The sequence below is a fragment of the Ambystoma mexicanum genome, chromosome 7p (genome assembly GCF_040938575.1).
Source record: "Ambystoma mexicanum isolate Mex_15411 chromosome 7p, UKY_AmexF1_1, whole genome shotgun sequence".
Lineage (NCBI taxonomy): Eukaryota > Metazoa > Chordata > Amphibia > Caudata > Ambystomatidae > Ambystoma > Ambystoma mexicanum.
Genome location: NC_090939.1, coordinates 602,864,773 through 602,881,670, shown reverse-complemented (window position 1 = coordinate 602,881,670; position 16,898 = coordinate 602,864,773). Strand labels below are relative to the sequence as shown.

Genomic DNA, 16,898 nt, shown 5'->3' with positions numbered 1-16,898 from the left:
ACCTGAGCAGGTAATGCTCCGGCACCTTAGCCTCTCACAAGCCATTCTGGAGATCATACAAGACACCAGGAGCAAAGCTACCAGGGTCCAGTACAAAAGCAAATGGACCAGATTCTGCCACTCGGCAGACTCCAAGGGAATCGACCCCCTGGCATGCACCTTGGACGACGTGCTCTCCTTTTCGGCGCACCTAGCTCATTCAGGCGTGCAGGTGGACTCCTGCCACACATACCTTGCAGCCATTGGGGCTTACAAGAACTCAGAGAAAGGCATTTTCTCCTTCTCCAACCCTATCGTCAAGAAACATCTGATGGGCCTCGCAAGGCTCTACCCACCCGTCAAGAGACCACACCCGCTGTGGGACCTTAAAGTAGTCTTGGGCACCCTGGCACACAAACCGTTCGAGCCAATGGCGTCCGTGGACATCAGGCTGGTCACCATCAAGACGGCCTTACTAGTCAGTCTTACCTCCGGTCGTAGTGTCAGCGAAATCCAGGCGCTGGTCGCCTCTGAGCCATATACCACCTTCCACAGGGACAAAGTAGTCCTGCGGACACACCCGGCATTTCTGTGCAAGGTTCCGTCGGCCTTCCACTTGAACGAGGAAATAGTCCTTCCTACGTTTTTTCCCCAATCCCAGGGATGATGCACAGAGAGTGCTGCACTGCCTGGATGTCAGACATGCCCTGAAATTTTACTTGGACAGTACCCATGGCTTCCGCATATCAGATGCCCTGTTTGTCACTTTTGGGGGCTTAAGACCAGTCTATGAGGCCTCTAATGCTTCCATATCCCACTGGATGGTCTCCGCCATCAAAGAAGCGTATGAGGGTCAGCACAAGCTGCTCCTGGCCAACATGCATACCCACGCAGTTGGGGCCAAGGCACCAGCACCATGTCCCTTGGCAAGTCCTAAGCAGGGCGTGCACCTGTGTTAGGGAGAATTCTCTGTAAAGGCTAATTTCCCAAACCTAGTGAGTCCCCCAGCAGCTTTGCTGGATTTTTGGGGATTATTTTTTTCTCCTGCTAAGAGTGAGACTCTTTTTCTCCCACTCTTAGACATGATTTGAGGTGTTCCTGACTTTGAATGTGTTTTATGGGCTATGTGGTCCTTTACCCCATAGGGCTTCATGCGTTTTTGGTATGTGGGTTACACAGCACCCTCCGTGCCGTAACCCAGGGGTGTCGTAGCGACCCCCAAACATAGACTCCATACCCTGGGACTGACTACTGTCTCCCAGGGCATGTAAAGTCACCATTGGCTTTACTAGTCCCAAATTATGAACAGAAACCAGTACAAACCATCATATTGTGGACGTACTGGTCGGGGCAATTCGATTGCCCCGGGGTCTGTTGTTCGAGGGGGCACGTCTCCGTCCCCCCTGATCGAGTTTTGGCTGGTGGCAGTGGATACTACTTTTTATATTCGACCGCAAATATTTTCCTATGGGATTTTCCCATTGTTCGAGGCTACCACTTTTTAATATAGCCTCAAACATACCGCCGGTTTATTGAATTAATATAAAATCACTGGTTGGTATTTTTTGCCGAAACTCGGTTCCAAAATGGCGTTTGTGTTCGCTTCTGTGACTCCAACCCAAGTCGAGGCCTTTGTTCCACTTTTTGGCGGGCTTCCCCACAGAAGCCTCCAAAAGTGGTGCCACTCTGTCTGGGTACCACAGGGGGTGTGGGAGGGGGTTTAGGCACCCTGAACTGAGTTGCCTTGGCATGTTTGATTGACAGCTAGGCTGAATGAATGGGGGTTTGCTGCATAAAAGCAGGGCTTTGGGGACTGGAACTTCAGAAGTCGCCACAGGACCTAAAGAATCCGAAGAGGGAGAAGCTGAGCCGACCTGCAACGATGACACCACCGGTGGAGCCCTGCTGAACCGTCTCACCACTTTTCCCGACGACAGAGGCGATCTCCAGTCCGGAGAGTCTTCTTCCTTTGACTGGTGGGGATAACCAGTTTGCCCGTCTTTTCGTTTTACCGGATCATCTCGTGGCCCCCTTGCCTGTGCCAAGCACCCCGGCAACCGGAATACCACGGTTTTTCCACCACCGCGAATAAAAAGGTCTTACCTTTTAACCGGAGGACTCCGCGGCTGGATTCTTCCCTGGCAGTGCAACAACCTTCAGCTTTCCTCCACGTCGAGACCATCTCTTCCTCTGGACGACGCTGTGACGTGCACCTGCTGCCAGGAACAACTGCCCCTGCTGGAGGATCCTCTCCACTTTGAAGGTACTGTGTCCGCCTGGCCTCCCTCGCAACGGTCTGTGTGGGGTGACTCTTCAAGCTTCCACTTACCACTTGGGTTGGCCCTAGGCTGGCTAACTGAACTTTTCTGAGCTGACTTAATTCTTTTCTGAACTCCCTGCAAGACTTTTCAAGACTTTTAAAACTGTGTGATCTTGGGCGCATTGGTGCTCTGTTCTCTCCAAGAGGGAGCCTGTTAGGCAGAAACCTGTGCAGTTCCCTTTGGGAACACTGCAAAAGATTTAGGACTACAGGTGTTGGCAGTAAAACCACTTGGTAGCAGTCTCTACCACCCAGATTTACCTGGTAGCTGTGGCTGAGCAGTCAGACTTCCCTCAAGAAGTGTTAGGCAGTATGCAAAGTATACACAATAGGCACTCAGATACAATAATACAAGCAAACACTGACCGGAGCTTTGGTATCAAAGTATATCATTATTTATTTAAAAACGCACTGTTTGAAACACTGCAGCACTCTTATTGTAAAACACTCTAAACACAGTTACTATTATAATATATACAACCCTTATTCCTTATCAGATAAGTCTTAGTTAACACCACTTATTTCCAGACAGATGTGAGCGCTTAACTATAGATGGCACTCCAATAAGTTCATGAAGAAGGGAGGGGAAAAAGACAGAATATGGAAAGATGCACCACTCTAAGATTTAGGAACACTATTAGCAAGGCAGGAGAGCAAAAGTCACTTGTGAGCCAAAGTCCATAGGCTGGGCCCACTCTTAGAGAGAGCAGAGCACAAATGCGCCCAAGAGCACACAGTTACACTAGGCTTAGAAAGTCTTACAGAAGGTTCAAGAAGAGTTTAGAGAGGCTCAGAAAAGTTTAGCCAGGGTGTCCCAGGCTAACCCAGGTTCGAAAGCCGGGGGCCAAATCTACCCCATACAGTCGGTGGCAAGGGAAGCCAGGCGGGACACGGTACCCTAAGTGGGAAGGATCCTCCAGCGGTGGCAGTTGTTCCTGGCAGCGGGTGCAAGTCTCGGCGTCGTCCAGGGGAAGAGAAGATCTCGACTTGGAGGAAAGCTGAAGGTCGTTGCACTGCCAGGAAAGAAACCAGCCGCAGAGTTTTCCGGTTAAAGGTATTACCCTTTATTTTGCGGTCGTGGTAAAACGTGGTATTCCGGTTGCCGGGGTGCTTGGCACAGGCAAGGCGGCCACGAGATACGTCGAGAAGGCGAAAAGACGGTGAAACTGGTTATCCCCACCAGTCAAAGGAAGAAGACTCTCCGGCGGGAGATCTCCTCTGTCGTTGGGAAAAGTGGTGAGACGGTCCAGCAGGGCTCCACCGGTGGTGTCGTCGTGGCAGGTCGGCTCAGCTTCTCCCTCGTCAGATTCTTAGGTCCTGTGGCGACTTCTGAAGTACCAGTCCCCAAAGCCCTGCTTTTATGCAGAAAACCCCCATTCACTCAGCCTAGCTGTCACTCAAACATGCTAAGTGGTGAGCCGGCCGGCTCATCACTTGGGCCAATCAGGACTGCGACTTGAGTTGCCTAGGCAACTCAGTTCAGGGTGCCTAAATCCCCCTCCACCCCTCCTAAGTACCCCAGACAGAGTGGCACCACTTTGGAGGGCTTCTGTGGAGAAGCCCGCCAAAAAGTGGAACAAAGGGCTCGACTTGGGTTGGAGTCGCAGAAGAGAACACAAACGCCATTTTAGAACCGAGTTTTGGCAAAAAATACCAACCGGAGAATTAATAATAATTAAATGAACCGGCGGTATGTTCGAGGCTATCGTAATTAAATAAAGATAGTAGCCTCGAACAATGGGAAAATCCCATAGAGAAATATTTGCGGTTGAATATTAAAAGTAGTATCCACTGCCACCAGCCAAAACTCGATCAGGGGGGACGGAGACGTGCCCCCTCGACTAAGAGACCCCGGGGCAATCAAATTGCCCCAGCCAGTACATCCACAATATGATGGTTTGTACTGGTTTTGTTCAGAATTCAAGACTAGTAAAGTCAATGGTGACTTTACATGCCCTGGGAGACAGTAGTCAGTCCCAGGGTATGGAGTCTATACTGGGGGGTCACTATGACCACCGCTGTGTTACTGCACTGAGGGTGCTGTGTAACACACATCACAAAAACACATGAAGCCCTATCGAGTAAAAGACCCCATAGCCCATTAAACACATCTAGAGTCAAAGGAATACACTCAAATCATGTCCAAGAGTGAGGGTAAAAGAGTCTCACTCTTGGCAGGAGAAAAAAATAAACACCAAAAATCCAGCAAAGCTGCTGGGGGACTCACTAGGTTAGGAAATTCAGCCTAAACAGAGAATTCTCCCTAACAAGCCTGCCCTCTGAACTTTTTGCTCACAAGTAGACTTGACTTTTCCTGCCTTGCTGGGTGCTTCTAAAGTATTGTGCTGTGTGCTTTTCCTAATTTCTGCCTTTCCCTCCCCTTTTCTCTTAACTTATTGGAGTGCCATCTTTAGTTAAGCGCTCACCTCTGTCTGGAAATAAGTGGTGTTAACTAAGACTTGTCTAATAAGGAATAAGGGATGTACATCTAGTAATAGTGACTGTGTGTTGAATTTACTTCTTTTTGTGCTAGTGTAAATTACAAGTGTGTCTTTAAATAAATAATTATATACTTTTACACCAAAGCTCTGGTCAGTGTTTGCTTGTACTACTGTGTCTCTGTACCTATTGTGTATACTCTGCATACTGCCTAACTCATCTTGAGAGAAGTCTGACTGCTCAGCCACAGCTACCAGGTAAATGTGGGTGGTACAGACTGCTACCAATTAGGTTTGCTGCCAACCACCTGTAGTCCTTGCAGTGGTCCCTAAGGGAACTGCACAGGTTTCTGCCTAACAACCTGGGCTTCCCCCTCGGCTTTCTGCAAGCATTACTGTTTGGATGCCCGCGCTGGATGTGATGCGGCTTTTGGACAGGCGGTTCTCAGGAACCTATTTGCTTAAAGAGGGTCTCCTCTCCACCCTGGGGCTATGATCAGTTGTAATCGCTCATACAGTATGGAGGAAAGCGGATAGGACGTAAGAGTAATTATAAGTTTCTCACCATAGTGACTAACGTACCCTTAGTCCATAGTCCCCTTTCCTCCATGCGTCCCACCATCCCCCCCCCTAATATTACTGGTGTCATTAGGCAATGTTAAATCTACTGTCGACGCGTCAATGGGGACAGAGGTGGGGCGCCGGAGGGCAGAGTCAGGGCAATGTGTGCTCCCTGGGCAGCACTCAGCGCTCCTCTAAATTTAAAGGGGGAGAAGGTTTTTTCTGGTGAAAAGGGTTCTGTCTCCCGTCCCTTTGCAGGGACGCCTCTATACAGTATGGAGGTGTCAGGTCCCAGGGTAACAAAAGGCATTAGGTTAGACTAACTCAGGTGTTAATAGTGGCTAGGTAGGGTTAATTTAATTGAAAAGACATTTCCTTAATTTAATCATTATATCAGCTAGCAACTATTGTCCCAGCTCAAGATGGTGGAGCACTTCCTGTTCAGAAGTGATTGGTTAATGACTACTGTGATGCAGTTTGGAACCTAAAGAAAGGTTCTAAACTGCCTTTCATTCAGGATCTGTTTGTGGATGGTCACAGCGCATTAGAGCTCCAGAGAAATCTGAAGAAAAACCAAAGAAATTACAGAGTACCAGTTTTAAATTCATCAGAGAAAGCCAGAGAAGAGAAAACTCAGATAAGTGACTGAAAATATATAAAAGCAAAGTTGTGAGAAAATGTTTTCATGTTACAATTTAAGTTAGTTCAGCTTTAGATTGTCATTAATTTTCATAATTTTGAAGAAAAGTCAGACTGTTAGTTTTACAATAAATGTAAACAAGAGCTGGAACGGAAAAGCATTGCAATGTATTATGAAACATTTGTTTTTATTGTGCGTGCGTCGGTGTATATGTAATTGAATCTCTGCTTGCGCGCGACCTGGAAGGTGTATTAGATGTAAATAGAAAGCGTTCGCGTACACATGGCGTGTCGGCCGCTTTTGAAGAAATGACCTTGAAAACGTAATGCGACGTGACCAGGAAGTTATTGCAGGCGTCGCGTAATTCGCTTCGTCGGTTCTGTGGAGATTCTTTTGATCCTGAGGCGGCGTGCAATTCAGACTGCGTGTGCGTGCAAGTGAAAATAAAGTAAGCAGCATTCACTTGATCAGCTGCTTGACGAAGCGGGCAGCGTTCAGCGATCGATCATATTATTAGCGCGAACCAGTGACAACGTTGAATTCCAGGTAGCGTGTGCATGCACGTTATGAGAAATCTTGCAGTTTACAGAATTTATTACGTTAGTATTGTTCTTGAGTTAACCTTAATTCCGAAAGTTATTTAAGAAGTAAGACTTAATTCATGTACAGAAGATGTTTAAAAAGAGATTGTTGTTTCACGCAAGCCATTGAATTTCATGAAGCACAGAGAGATCAATAAGTAAACACAAAGCATTCTCAAATCTAGATACTGTGTACTCCAACTGCAGACATCTGTTTTTAGTTATTGTGCCCTCTAATTGTTGAAACTCGAATCTAGATAGTGTATTCTAACTGCAGACATCTGTTTCAGTCACTGTGCCCTCGAATTTGTTGAAATTCGAATCTAGATACTGTGTGCTCCAACTGCAGACATCTGTTTTTAGTTATTGTGCCCTCTAATTGTTGAAACTCGAATCTGGTGTGTATTCTAACTGCAGACATCTGTTTTAGTCACTGTGCCCTCGAATTTGTTGAAATTCGAATCTAGATACTGTGTACTCCAACTGCAGACATCTGTTCTTAGTCATTGTGCCCCCTAACTGTCTGAAATTCAACTCTAGGTATTGTGCCCCCTAACTGTTGAAATCCAACTCTAGACATTGTGCACTCTAACTGCACTTGAATGCACCCAGCCCTAGTCTTCTCTATGATGGACTATTGTTTTTAGCCTCGTGGATTTGTCCATGCAGGCCCATTGCATTTAGCTATGCTGATTTGCCTATATTCTGATGCTCCTTGCCCAGGCTGCCCCAGGCCCTACTGCCTAACTAGCGACGGGAGAAGCCCTTATTAGCTCTCTTCTCGCCCACCATACTGGCCATCACACTCAGTGTTCCATCTCTGTGTTTCTATGTGCACCACCTACGCCTGCCTAGCATTTAGTCAAACTCAGAGTGTATCTTCATATCTAGGCTTTGCCCCACTGCAACCTAGCCTAATCAGTGTACTGCACTTGCTTTGTATTGCAACCTGCGCCCAGACCATGCTCATCTGGCTTACTCTCACCATGTTCCCCTTCTGTATCGTGCCAAACAATTGACCCTGTAGCGGCAACAACTTCATAACCTTCTACGATGGCCTAGCCAATCTTGGATGTCCAAGGCACCACCCAATCCCTTGCCCCACACCCTTCCTACCCTCCCAACCACCCTTCCCACCTAACCACCATCCTCACCACACCTCCTCCATAGACAACAGCCCCCTAGACATTACTACCTCCAACAGACTCGGTGCCCTTAGCCACACTGTGCCCCCCACACTGAAATCCCCCAAACCCTTATGCTCAACCAACCCGGATATCACAGCCCGCAACAATAGACTAGGCACTAGGCTCCCCCTTACAGCTAGCAACCACCCTGCCAAACTTAATACCAATACCAAGAAGAATCTAAAGCCCCCTAATAAGCCTGATCCACTCCCTCTAAAAGGAGCCTTACTCAATGTCAGGTCCCTGGCCGCACACCCTACCGAGATTGCCGATACCATCCTAACCAATGATCTTGACTTCCTCGCCCTAACGGAAACATGGCTGCACGAGGCATCAGGACCACGTTTATCGTTAGCTATTCCTGTCAATTACTCCATCCTCAGAGCTAATAGACCTAATGGCAAGGGAGGAGGCCTAGCAATCATCTCTAAATCACTACTAGGCAGTAGACTAATCTCCACCCTATCTCTCAAATCCTGTGAGCGACTCAGTCAAACTACAAACCTCTCCCACAAGCACGATCACTCTTCACCTTATATATAGACCCCCAGGCCCTCCTGGAGTCTTCGAAGAAGACATCACCGCGCTCATCACTGAAAACTCCGAGCCACTAGCACTAACCATTATCCTCAGAGACTTCAATCTTGGATACAACGACCCCAAGGACACCCCAGCCACATCCTTAGCTAACGCCCTAACTGAGCATGGATTTACTCAACTCAGTACCTCACCGCCCCACCAGAAAGGTAGAATTATCGACTGGGTAGCAACTCTCAACTGCAATACCACTTGTAAGGACCCCCAACCTCTCACATGGACGGATCACTAACTTATCCCCCTTGAAATTCAAATCAACCATGCAGCTCCTAAAAAGTGCCCCTTGGCTCCAGCCTGCCCAACCAGAAACAAACGCAACATCACCGCCGAAGCCCTACTGCCCCTGGTCCTACCCACCCTTAACGCTCTACCAGACAATGCTGACCTAAATCTACTTGTTGACACCTTCAACAACTCCATGGCCACTGCCATTGATACCATTGCCCCTTTAAAACTATGTAAAAGCAAGCCAATAAACCACTTGTACTCGTGGTACACTCCTGAACTTAAACTACTTAGGAAAAAGAAGGCCAAATCAGAGCTCCTATGGAAAACCAATCCATCAGCTGAAACAAATCCAATCTCAAGAACATCTCTGCGCTATACAAAAGTGAGATAATTCGCACCAAAAAAGATGCCTACAATGCTAGGATAGATCAGGCTGGCTCCTCCACCAAAGAACTATTTAAAATACTGAAGGAGCTAGAAAACCCCAGTCCACTTCCAGACACCTGCTCTAAAGATAAACCCTGGTGCACCAGCATCCAGAACGCCCTCAACAACAAAATCATAGGACTCCAAACCAAAATCGAGGACAAACGCCAACAACTCTTCAGCAATAAGACTACCAACCCTATCCTTATCCTACCAAATCCTACCAAAGATAATATAGGCTTCACCTTTAAGAAAGTTACTATCCTTGAGGCCCAAAAGATCATCACCTCCTTAAAACCATCTAACTGCAAAGGGGACAGTTGTCCTGCCCAGATAATAAAGGACGCAGCCAGAGACCTCTCCCCATTTATTACCAAGCTCATTAACCTGTCATTCACTAACAACTCTGTCCCCAGCAACCTAAAACAATCCTGGGTTCTCCTTCTCTTAAAAAAACAATCACTAGAGCCAGCCATACCAACTAATTATAGACCCATCACCACTGTCCCTTTCCTGTTACAAATCTTGGACAGAGTCGCCTACTTCCAGATTCAGGAGTACCTAGAATCTAACTAACTGCTAGGCATACGTCAATCTGGCTTCAGACCTCAACACGGAACAGAAACCGCTCTGGTTGACCTCAAAAGCCAGATTGACGAAATCAAAGACCATGGTAATGCCCCAATCCTACTTCTCATAGACCTCTCAGCGGCTTTCGACTTAGTCGACCACAATATCCTATGCAACCACCTATCTATCGCAGCCCACTTCTCCTTTGCCTCCGCATGGATACAATCCTTCCTGTCGAACAGAACTATGCAAGTCTTCTCCACAACTGCAGCGGCCCATCACATGCGGAGTCCCACAAGGCTCCTGCGTCTCCCCCACTTTGTATAATATATTTACAAAACCTCTTTTCGACAAACTGGACCGTCTGGGTGTCACCTACACTAACTATGCAGATGACACCCAGATCCTCCTCACCCTCTCGGGCAATTACAATGCGGACGTCACCCGGATCAAAGAAATCTTCTCCATCATTCAGGCATGGATGGCCACCCACGGCCTTTGCCTGAATGATGAGAAGACGGAGCTTCTTCTGGTCGGCTCTCCCAATAACCTGTCTAAACTCAATCCTTGCTACAATAACATTAACATAGATGGCAATACCATCCCCATCGTCAATAGTGTGAAAACCCTAGGCTTCCACCTTGACGCCAACACCAACCTCTCCAAACAAATCAACGCGACCGCCTCAGCCACTGCCTATACGGGTAAGCTAATTAGGGCTAGCAGACCCTTCCTATCCTCCAACAGCTGCCTCACTCTTGCCAGAGCCCTCATCCAGTCCAAACTGGACTACTGCAATAGCCTGTATCTAGGAGCCAACCAATCCATAATCAACAAACTCCAGGTTCTCCAAAATAACGCGCAACGAGCAGCACTCAACATCCCTAGACGAGAGCACATTTCCACAACCAGGAAAGCATGCAAATGGCTCTCCATTCAGCAAAAAATTGACCTCAAAACCATTTGCCTCACCTACAAGTCCTTAAACCACCTAGCCCCACCGTATCTCACCAACAAATTTACTTTAACACCCTCCACCAGAACTACCAGATCATCCAACTCCTTATGCTTATCAGTGCCCAGATTAACCCGGAAAAGAGCAGGAGGCGCTAGTTTCACAGTGCTTGCCTCCCAACTTTGGAACACCCTACCTCTCAACATTAAAACCATCGAGTCCTTTCCGATCTTTAGGAAACATGTTATTGGCTGGTTACTGCTATAACAAGGGGGTTGTCCTACCCTCTATCAATCTGAGAGGTTTACGGAGGAAGTTCTGTGTACACTGGTTTTTTAGACCCTAATGGGAGCACATGTCATTCTGGGCAACCATTGAGAAAAGCAACATGCTTGCTGGTGCTAAACACATGACTCAAAAAATATATAAAACAAATTTTTAATTTTTCATTTAGCTTTCTATTATAAGCTTTTTTGTGCAGCAATTTCAAGAAGTTTCTTTGCATAACAATCCATGATGTCCATTCATGAAATAACATATAGTTGAAAATTCACTGTAGAAAAACTGTACTCAATGACGTGCGATGTGGGTTAGTCATTTGCGCATATAATCAACAGCTTACAAAACAAAGTGTCCCATGTCATTGAGAATGAAGAACACACTGTGAGAGTGCAAGTAGAGGAGGCGGTGAATCTAGGTCTCCTGTGCCCGGCTAAAGTCTGACCTTATATTCGGTCAATGGCTGGTTACTGAACAAAGAATAGCACATACCTCACCTTCTAAGATCTTCAACTCCCCAAAGCCGCAACCATGCCCACTCTATATGTAATTGTTGTACCATGTAAATTATGTAATTGTTGTACTATGTAATGTATATCTTAATGTTGTAACTGCTTCCTTAAGCGCCCATTTACCTACGGGTCTGGAGCGCCATACAAATAAAATAAACAAATAAAAAAACAAACAACAAATATACAAGTTAGTAAAATTCAATACAAGTTTTGTGCTCAATGACAGGAGGTTCTACACAACACTGAAGTAATCCTTATTGTATATGAAGATATTGAAATATTAAGGCATCCATCTGAGGAAAGCAAGTTTACTATAAGGATTTATTCTTTCAAGAGTCTCTCGGTAAAGAAACAGACTGTCAGGTATCCACAGTTCCGAGGTGTCAAGCAGTTAAGGACTCCAGTGTTATCCTGGCCGTTTGTTATTTTCTCCAATTCCCCTTTTCCCCCACTCTGGTCAATCCAATAATTGTTTAATTGATTGTTGGGTATACTGGTTTGAGGGACTAGGTGGGCTATTCATCTGCTCCTGCAGGAGACCAGTGCTGGGACCTGACCGGAGGAAAGGGGACTATGGACTAAGAGTATGTTAGTCACTACGGTGAGTAACTTATAATTTTTTTTCTGCAGGCAATGTACAATAGAGGCAGCCAAGTACCACTGTTAGGGAGAATTCCCATTTCTGTGCTAATTCCCTTCAACCTTAGAGTCCCCCAGCTCTTTTGTTGGACTTTGACTTTTTAATTTTAACCCTGGAGTGAGTGGGACCTTTTTCCTCACTCATGTGTTTTGGCCGGATTTGGATTTTGTGTTTCCTTTGTTTTTGGAGCCTGACAAACTCCATAGGCATCTACTTTTTGTATGGTGACACAAAGCACCTTCAGTGCAGTGTCGCAGAGAAATCCTTTAGATTTCTCATAAGGTTTAAATACCTTTTCTTGTATGAACTACAGTTCCCAAGAATAGTAAATTGAAATTGTCTTTACTTACCTTTTCTCTTTGTGGGTTCAGCACACACTCTCTTATGTAGAGTGCTGGGGGGAGGTGGGGCTACCTAGTAGCACCTTATCCTACATTCTCATGTAACATTTGTTTGTTACCCTCACGACTTTTAATGGCTGGTGGCAGTAGTTTAATTTTCCTACCATTGTGCTTTTCTACCGCAGGCTGAATTCACAGCTGGAGTATTGCACCCATGGGTGACCATTGTGTCAAAAAGGCCCCGGTCTTTTTTTGCCATTTCTTGTTTGTGAGGTCTTTCTTGGGTTTTAGTCTGCGTGCCAAACCAGGTTTAACCCTTTTGTTTGTTTTGTCTTTTGCAGGCTTCTCTGCTGAAACCCACCTCTAGCTCCAGTGTGTCTGGCAGGGCAGGAAGTGATGGAGGTGCCCAAAACTCCCTGTCCTTAGTTTCCTTGGTTACCTGAATGCCCCCAGTGCTGATTGGCTCGCTGGCTGGCTGTCCTTGCAGGACAACCACCCTGCTGTGTGAGTGACATCTAGGCTGTGTATAAACATCCGACGAAGGAATCGTGAAGAGAAGCTTGCTGCATCCTCCTGAACCGTTGAACTGCCCGGTGAAGCCCTGCTGCTGTGCTGAAACTCCTTTTACGAATCGACTAGAGAAGCTCCGGAAGGGACAACTTCTTCCCTTGGGTTGGTGGGACCAACTAGCCCCAAGAATAACTTTGTTGGAAGTCCTTCCCCAACTGGCTGTTCTTCTTTGCTGCTGCTGGAACCGAGTGCCAGGGGTCGAGAAATCTGTAGTCTAGTGCAACGTCTTTAAACCGGACCAAAGCTCCTCTCTGTCTGTATCTTGCATTATCTCACTTGAGACTTGCAGTATCTGATTTTTGAAGAGTTGATCTCACCTCTAAATTTCACAAGCCTAACAGCTTGTGCCCCAACAGTGATTTTCTACAAACTCTAACTTTGTGCAAGATTTTCTGCTATCTAAGAAGTGCTTCAGCTCCATAGACATTGCTCACATTGACTTTGACTTTGGCTGTCCTCGCTCCCTGCAGACTCTTCTGACCCAACTGTCCCTCATAGGTGATGCATTGGTGTTTAACTAATATTGCTGGAAAACGGTTTTATCTAGTCTTCATTGGGAGATTGAAAAGTGTGCACATGCTCTGAGAACCTGTTAACCTTTTTTCTTCCCTTATCCTTGCCTTTCCACACCTCAGAATTTTACCAAGTACAAAAAGTGATATTTAAATGACAATACTGTCTTAGTAATTGAAGTCACCTCAGGGTGTTGGAAGTGTGTATGAAGCATCTCTAAAGAGTATCTACTTGCTTATCTTGATTCTGTGAAGGTTGTAAAAAGTGTATTTTTATTGTTGCACATTGCCCTTTTTAACAAATGCTTATTTAAAACTGACCATTAAATAATTATTTTACTAAAAAATCTTCAGTGCAAGTTTTATTTGGATACTTGTATGTGTGGATTTCAGTGCTACAGCTCACATTTACCCCTCTTGAGATCAGTCTAGCTACTTAGCCACTCTACCATCTTGTGTAGTACAGGCCTATACCTATAGGTGGGTGTGAGGCTGGACCCAACGGGTCTCTGGGTTCTGGCCGGGTAGAGCAAACAATACCCAGAGAACAAACAGAATGAGCAGATCTTGATACAACGGGTGAGCAGGTGTCGACAAGGTGCAGTGGCAACATGGGAACGACCGAGAGGAATACGGCCAACAATACGGCTATAAGATCTTCTATGGAACACTATGCACCCGCGCTGCATATGCGAGCCGAGAACAGACCAGCTGTACTTTCCGCCAACCGTTCTGCTGGGGTATGCAGAGAATGGCAAAACAGTGTGCATGGACCAGAGTGCCACTGATTCCATAATTCCCCAGTCTAAAGCATTGCGAACCACCCGAAGCCTGAAAACTCATAAAGCACGGGCATTCAGAATCACCAACGGACAGCATTTACCTTATTATCGTAACGGGAAAACCTCCCGAACTGGAGGGACACAGGGGTGGCGGGAAGAACAAAATGAACAGTCAGCCGGGCGGGTGCCAGAAAGAACGCCACGGGTTGAAGAAGGAAAGAGGGAGGGATTTCCTCAGAGAAGCCGGGAAGGATTGAGAACACCTGGGAATGGGAGGGGAGCAGTGGAGAGATGGTTAAAACCAGCTTTCATTGACCCATTGGGGGTTTCTCTGTTTCTGTTTTTGCACAGACCGAGAAATGCAAATAGTGGAGTGAGGACGCTGCCACATTTCATTGGGCGTATTAGGACTGTGAACACCCGGTGCCGGAGAAGTCCTTATACGCTTCCAAAAGGCTACACAGAACGCTGAGCGGACAGCAAGAAGTTGGGAATTTTTCTTTGAACATTTTCTTTCTGATACCGAACGCCATGTAACTTTGTTTCCCTGAATACAAAGGTAATTTTGTTTAAACCTGCTTTCCGACTCCCGCCTACTATTTAACAGTGGGTTACCTAATACCAAGAGGACAAGACTGGTCTAGTCCCCCACAGGGCTACTGCATCAAATCTCGCCTAACCGACCCCAAAAATGAAATTGTGTCCTAATCAGGATAATGCAAAAATAAGTACAGCCCTACAGAGGGTGTGTTTTGTTTATTTAGCTTGAAATAAGGTTATGATTTTCTTCACTGGAGGGCAGATACTTGAAGTCCCCATGTTGAGATCATATTATGGTGGGACTGGTCATTGGTGGCTAAGTGTCTTGTTCTTATCCCCATTGTTGGGGAGAAATCTCAGAAATGTGCTAATTTCCTTCTACTTTAGAGACCCCCAGCTCTTTTGCTGAACTTTAGCACTTTTAATTTTTATCCTGGAGAGAGTGAGACCTTTTTCCCCCTCTGTCATTTGTTTTTCTTTGATTTAAAAACTGTTTCTTTTGGTTTTGGAGTCTGACAAACTCTATAGGCAACATCTTTTTACATTGTGAGACACATAACCTTCAGTGCAGTGGCACAGGGAAGTCCTTTAGATTTCCCCTAGGTTTAAATACCCTCTCTTGGATAAACTACTGTTTCCATGAGCAGTAAAGTGAAATTGACTTTGCTTTCCCTTTTGTAACTTGGTGGACCCACCACACACTATCTTCCATAGAGTGCTGGAGGGCTTACCTAGTATTCCCTTTGTCTACTTTCTCATGTAACATTTTTAAGTTAGCCTTTCTACAGTTAATGGCTGGTGGCAGTGGTTTACTTTTTCCTACCATTGTGCGTTTTTACCGCAGGCTGAACCCTCAGCTGCAGTATTGCACCCATGGGTGCCCATTTTTTTAACATGGCCCCGGTCTTCTTTTTGCACCATTTCTTGTTGGAAAGGTCCTTCATGGGATTTACTCTGCGTGCCAAACCAGGTTTGACCCCTTTCTTTGTTTTGGCGGGTTTCACGGGTGAAGCCTGCCTTTGGCTCCAGCGTGTCTGGCATGGCAGGAAGTGAGGTAGGTTCTGAAACTCCCTGTGCTTAGTCTCCTTGGTTACAGGAATGCACTCAAAGGTGATTGGCTGGCTGGCTGTCCTTGGATGACAGCCACCCTGCTGTGTAAGTGACAGCTAGGCTGCAAATAAATGGGAGAGACAATCATAAAAGGCGAGGTCTTTAGCAAGGTTGGCAGTCGACCACTCGATGAAGGAATCCGAAGAAGAACTTGGAAGAGAAGATTGCTGCAACTCCTGGACAGTTGTTTTGCCCGGTGAAGCCATGTTGCAGTGCTGAAGCTCCAAATTCGCCTCAACTAAACAAGCCTTGCAAAGGACGACTTCTCCCCTTGGGTTGGTGGGACAAACTCAACTGGAAATCTTCTCTGCTGGCTGTACTTCCATTGCTGCTGCAGGAACCGAGTACCAGGGGACAGGAACACCAGAATCGAGTGCATCATTTTTAAGCCGGACCTGAGCTCCAGGAAGATCCTCCGGACTCCCTCGAAGCAGGGCTGAGCAAACCTGAGCCACCCCAACAGAGTGCTGGACCCCAGCAGCAGGGAAAGCCCACAAGGTGTCCAAGAACCACGGTGGTGCTATTCGCGAGAAGCTGAAACTGCAAAGTGCCGCTGATCTGGACTTTGCCCATTGTTGCTGCCAACGTTCAAATCGTAGTGCAGGTGTCTCCCCTCTTGGCCCTGCGACTGAGGCCCAGGAACAACAGGATCTTCAGGAACTACAACAGGAACAGAAGCCAGCTGGAACCGTTTCTTCAGACCTAAGGTACTGTGAACTAAGGGGTACTTACCTTGTGTGTGTGTGTAGCTTGCCTGTTCTCAGTTGAGACTTGCACTGACTGCCCCTTACAAAGTTTCTTGCAGCCTTGCCCCTCACAAGCGTCCCAGCTTGTGGCCCAACAGTGATTTCTTTACAACAAAACTCTCTAACATTGTGCAAGATTTTTACCTACCTTCAAGAAGTGCCCCAGCTCCCCTAGACTTTGCTCAATTGACATTGGCTGTCCTGGCTCCCTGAAGACTCTTCTAACTTTGCGTTTTAACTATCCCTCCAAAAAGTCATACATACCTTCCGTGTATAGCTGGGAAATGGTTAAATCTACATTGCATTGGAGGGTTCAGATGGGCTTACCTGTTTGAGAAACGTGTTAACCATTGATTCCTTCCCTAACCTTTTCCTTTTTGCCAC

The 16,898-nt window shown here is 46.5% G+C and overlaps 1 protein-coding gene across 1 annotated transcript in view; it reads left to right on the top strand.

Annotated features, from left to right (window-relative positions):
• CYFIP1 (cytoplasmic FMR1 interacting protein 1) overlaps positions 1–16,898 on the top strand; it is a 1,181,635-nt gene that overhangs the window by 751,356 nt on the left and 413,381 nt on the right.